Source organism: Macadamia integrifolia, chromosome 7 (genome assembly GCF_013358625.1).
Source record: "Macadamia integrifolia cultivar HAES 741 chromosome 7, SCU_Mint_v3, whole genome shotgun sequence".
Taxonomy (NCBI): Eukaryota; Viridiplantae; Streptophyta; class Magnoliopsida; order Proteales; family Proteaceae; genus Macadamia; species Macadamia integrifolia.
In genome coordinates, this window is record NC_056563.1 from 20,839,116 (window position 1) to 20,844,868 (window position 5,753).

The following is a 5,753-nucleotide window of genomic DNA, read 5'->3' on the forward strand; positions in this document are numbered from 1 at the left end:
CTTTTGCCAGCAGTGTTGGAAAAATCAATAAGAAAAGTGGACCAATAGGTAGACATTAACCTTTAATAAGGGTTGTTAATGATAAGAGATTAAACAGACTCAAGGGGGAACAAATCTAGCTCAACCGGCTAGAGAGTTCCGGATAGGATAGGTAGGCCTGTCAGCTGAACAGAATAGTCAAATTTGACTATAATGGGTCCTACTTTTATAATTTGACATTTGGACCTATTTTTATGAGTCTATCATGATAAAATGAGTTAAATAATAAAAATTTAATAAGGACTACAATTAAGTAGTATATAATTATATATATATATATATATATATTTAGAAGTAAGTGGAACATTCCACTAATGTAATAGGGCTATAAAAGGCCACCACCGACCATTAGTTTCATTTCTTCTCACTTGGACAACAAGAGAAAGAAAGGAGAATGAAGAAGAAGAAGAGAAGAGAAGAGAAGAAGAGAAGGGAAGAGAGGGAGATCAAGAAGGAGATCGACTTACTCAGGTTGCTGTTGGAAGATTCAGTAAACAGGTAAGGAGAATCTCACCTATATAAACCTAGAATGTGAAAAAGATTTCAGGAATTGGAATGGGTTTGGGCCGATTTGGCTGGAATAGAAGGAATAAATGGAAATTTGAAAAATTTCAGCAAGAATTTCTTGAGGGAATTAATTGAAAGAAATTTAAATTATGAAATGGATTACATGCTCTATGGCCAATGTGAGGATTCTCACTGAATCTTCTTAAAATAGGAAAATTTCATGTGAATGGGGAGAAAACCCATTTTGATTTTACTATTTTGAGGTCTAAAATTCACATGCAAGATGAAATCGATGGTGGATTACATGCATGCAAACTCAATTTGAGGTTTGATCATCAAATTAGAGGCTTGATTATGAAAATCCCACATTGATTCATACTTTTGAGTGAAAATATGTTAATTTGGGGTTTAAGTTGAAAGATTCTGTTGAATTTGATATTTAAAATAAGAAACTAAAAATAGAATTTATGGCTGGACTAATAAAAGGGCTGAATTGAAGTAATGTACCACTGTTGAGTAAATAAAGTTCTTAAATAGAGAGGATTTGACCAAAACAGAGGTAAAACTCTCCGGAAAAACTAGCAGAATTGAATTTTTGTAAAAAAAGGACAATCGGTGGGAGACATCAGGTTGGTCGGTTGTTTCCAAAATCTCCAGTTGGTTAGGCTTCCAGAGACCAATTTGCCCTCAATTTGTAGCAGTGATATGTAGGATTGAAGGGGGACTTGTAGGGCCTATAAGGGAGATAGTAAATGACTCTATTAGGGAAATGAATGGACTTAAAATTATTTTAATATATGTGTGTATCAATTTATGATTTTAGGAGATCCTAATAGCTATGTGGGAGCTTATTCAGTACCAGGAAGGGAGTTGATTATTTCAGATTCTCAAAGTGAGTGGGTGCCTCCCTAACCTCCTTTCTTTTAGTGTGTTTCTTAATTGTTGATCATGCATATATTGATTGCGTATGTGCATACTCTTTTCTTTTAATGATATCTAGTATGATGGAATTGATGAAATGGAGATGTGAAAGATAAAACAGGTAAGATGGGAAACGTGCAGGGTTCCATGTTTGCATATGTGATTTAGGTGATTGGTTGTGCATCATATAGAATGTTGGGTTAGGTATCACAACACTAAACCCCTTGTCCTTAGGGGATTAGGTACGGACTAATCCTGATATATGTGGCTGCCCGATCAATAATACACTTTTGTGATGAGATGTATAATATCAGACATAGATGTGGACATGATACGATGTACTATATGCCTGTTGGATATATATTATATGGGGTTACTATTTAGGGGTTAGCCGAGGAATCGAACCTCTAACCGGGACCAGTTGGCTCCTGCTTGCAATGAGCTTGTATTCCTAAGGCCCAATGTATAGGGTAGGGAATACCACCTACTTTGCATAGCATTGTACCCATAGGTGATGAGACTTAGTAATGGACTAGGAAATCTTTATAGTTGTAATAAATGGAATCATGAGCATCATCTTTTTTATGTGGAGCATGCATTGCATATGGATGCGTGTGTTTATCTATCCCACCCCTCACTGAGCATTTTCAGTGCTCACCCTCCATCCTTTGATCCATAGATGAGGAGAGGAGTCACTTACAGATTACCAGTTCAGAGTATGAGGCTATGGCCTTGGATTAGTTGACTTGTGTACAAGATGATGATTTCAGCCATGGACCTGATTACAAGTGTGATGACTGTGTATATAGTGGACAACATTATTGAGGACTGATATACCTAGTTATTCTTTTGTATATATATAAACAGTGGTAGGAACCAGTTTTTGTTGGTTGAGACTACAGGTGGGAGACAGTATAGACAAGTGGGAGATATGTTGATGGTTGGACAGGTGGGAGACAGGTTTGATAGTTTATAATACAGATGGGGAAACATTCTTTTTGCGTAAATATTTGGATATAATGGGATGACTGTAATATATATTTGGATTTAGTGAACATGATATTGTGAATCTTTGCATATTTGGTATCAGTTATCACATAGAGGCACTGGATAAATATGAAATTTTACTTGATCAAATAATATCTATTGCAACTCTAATTATTAGTATGTGAATGTGGTATTGTGGACACTCCTAGAGTAGGGTCCTAGGGAAAACAAGCTGACTGGGTGCGGTGAGGTAGTGGTGGCATACCTATGCCATAATTAGGGTAGGGTGTGACAAGATTTCTATCCACTAAATCCTTTTGAATCTCAATTTGTATAAGTGGAAATCGAATTTGGAGTACCATGCACTTGGAGCCTGATTCAGATCATACAAAGTCTTCTTCAATCTACATACAATAGTGGGGTCCTCACTTAATTGAAAGCCATCAAGTTGTTCTATATAAACCTCCACTTCTAAGTTTCCATTTAGATAGACTAGTTTCACATCCATCTGGTAGAACTTGAAACTGCTAGTAGACTGCCAAAGCCAAGAACATTATGATAGCCTCAAGTTTAAAGATCATGACTTGTTCCTCATAACTTGACCATCCTTATTGAGTTTGCTTTAGAAAACTCATGTGGTGCCAATCAAATTCTTGTCAATTGGCCTAGGGACTAAATGTCAAGTATGATTTCTCTTCATTTGGTTAACCTCTTCGTTATGGCCTTCATCTAACTCAAATCCCTACTTGCTTCTCCAATGGTTTTTGGCTCAACCTGTGGAAGAAGAAAGTAGGTGTTGGTTTTCATCGTTCTAGTTTGAACACTTGCAATGGGGTCACTAATAATCAAATCATATGTCCCTGGTTTAACAGTTCTGTTGTGCCTTATTTACTCAACTGGCCCTGCTTTATCCTACTCATCATCACACCAATCTTTGCTTTTGGGTCTATTTTAAAATTTTTCATTCTCATCATCAAGATGTTCAAAATCTAAGAGTTCATTGACTGAGCTTGAGGGTACATTCATTTTTCTTCAACAGTGACATTTGCGCTCCTCGTAATTTTCTCAAGTCTATTGTTATAGCATCTGTGGGCTTTATTTGAAGTTAAATAGCATAAGAAGATGCCTTCATCAGCCTAGTCATCAAACTTTTCCGAGACTTGGTTTGTATTTTTATATAACATGCTCCTAAAGATCTTAAAGTGACTTGTTGTAGCTCTTCTACCAAACCAAAGTTCATAAGGTGTCTTTTTTAATGGGGTCTCAATATGCACTTGTTATGGATGTGCACTGCCTACTTCCAGAACTTTTTACCAATGGAATTCTTCGCCAACATAGTTCTAGTCATGTCTTGAACTATTTAGCCTTTTCTCTCTGCAACACCGTTTTGTTGGGGGTGTCCCAGAGCTAATGTTTTCTTGCTGCTACCATGCTTATAACCGTATTCTTTAAAATCATCACAACTATATTCACCACCTCTGTTAGATTTTAGACATTTTATCTTCTCCCATGTCTGATTTCAAATTTCTTTTTAAATATCTTAAATCATGTTAAAGTTTCTGACTTATTTTTCAGAAATATCATCCCATGTCAGTCATCCTAAACTGATCATCAATAAACAACATGATATATCTCTCTTCTGAGGTGTTAGGTATCCTCATAGAACCATACAAATCTATGCGAATCAACTCTAATGGTTTTCTACAATAGTACTCCTTTGGTTTGAATGAGATTCATATTTGATTTCCTTTCTAACAAGATGCATAGATAAAATTGGAAGGCTTCTGTAACACTAGAATATCTGTCATTGCCTTTTTTGAAGAAATCTTGGTAAAATTCTTGAAACTTATATGCCCAAGTCTTATGTTCCATAACCACGTCTTCTCATCCATGCTAACCATGTAAGAGGCCTTCATTTTCTTTATCAAGGTGTGCAAGTTCCCTAAAGTCCGTTGTTCTGTAGCCACTACCTTTTCCAGTACTTGATCTTCTTATTTCACACCCTTGGCTGTTGAATGTAACTCCACGCCATTTATCACAGATTTTTCTAATGCTAAATAGGTTGTGCTTTAGTCCTTCAACTTAAAGATCTCTTTGAATTTTAATTTCCCATTGTTGAGACTAATAGAACACTTTCTTGTAATTCCAGCACCCATTATTATTGCCAAATTTTATATATCCACTTTTAAAGTCTTGTAGTTTCTCAAATCTTCCTTTATCTCCAGTCATGTGACTTGACCAGGCACTGTTTAGTATCCATAGAGTAAAGTTTCCTTGAGCTCTGAATGCTCTTTGTACAACAAATGAAGCTTTATTATCTTCTTGTTCCTCTCTCTTTCTCTCTCTCTATCCAAACTTTCTTAATTGACTAAGATTTCTGTGCTTATTTTTATCTTAGAATCTGTCTCATCACCTCAATAGTTTTTATGTTTCTAAAAAGCTCTGAATGCCTTTGTTATGTTGTCATTGTGTGGGAGTTCTAAAATCTCTTGCAATATACCCAAAATTATTGCATCTATAGTATTCCAACGTTTTCTCCATTAGAGGTGCAAAATGAGTTCTATCTACAAAGTTCCTTATTCCAAGATGGAACTTGCAATCTGAGATCTTGTGCCCAAAAGTGTTACACTTCTATGAATAACCTTGAAAGAAGTGCCTCTGCCTCATAGGTTCTCTCTGCCACGTGTTTTGGGTTTTATAATTGTCACTCTTCTAGGTATTTATTGAAGATTTTGTCTATGGCCTACTATCCTGCCTGGTCATGCCATTTGGTTGTCTAGCATGGCTAGACTTATAGGGTAGAGAGGGGTTTCCTTTTTTGACTTGACCTATTTGCACATCTTATTTCTGCACAACTCTTTTGACACTGTTAGGAGTTACATCTTGTGGCTTCCCTTTTTGGCGTTTTTGTCACTCACTTTAATATCATTTTGACCTATTCTCTTGCCACTTGCCTTGACATTTTTGGAAAATTCAATAACAAATATAAGCCCAAATTTAATGTGAGATGATCTTTGAGAACTAACAATGTCATTGAACTTCTTGTTGTTGGGGTGCCCTTTTAAAAAAGAATCACCTTCTACATCTTCATTTTCTGAGTATTCTCTATCTATCTCAGTTCATTAAAACTCTTTAACTTTAGCCTTTAATAAAGCTATCTCATCTTCATAATCATCAAACTGTGCAAGAATCTGCACTTGCTCCTCCAATATGCTTTTAAAGCCAATTTTTCTAGTTCAATAGTTTTGTGCTCAATGATATTTTGTGAAAGTTGAAATTCAAAGTCTTCCAGAGTTATT

At 35.9% G+C, this 5,753-nt stretch overlaps 1 long non-coding RNA gene across 1 annotated transcript; it reads left to right on the top strand.

Moving 5' to 3' along the window:
* Positions 1-391: 391 nt before the first annotated feature.
* Positions 392-2,604, top strand: LOC122083240. The gene is made up of 3 exons (XR_006141602.1): positions 392-537; positions 1,370-1,438; positions 2,147-2,604. It is a non-coding gene; the product is annotated as an uncharacterized LOC122083240 (long non-coding RNA).
* The last annotated feature ends 3,149 nt before the right edge of the window (positions 2,605-5,753 follow it).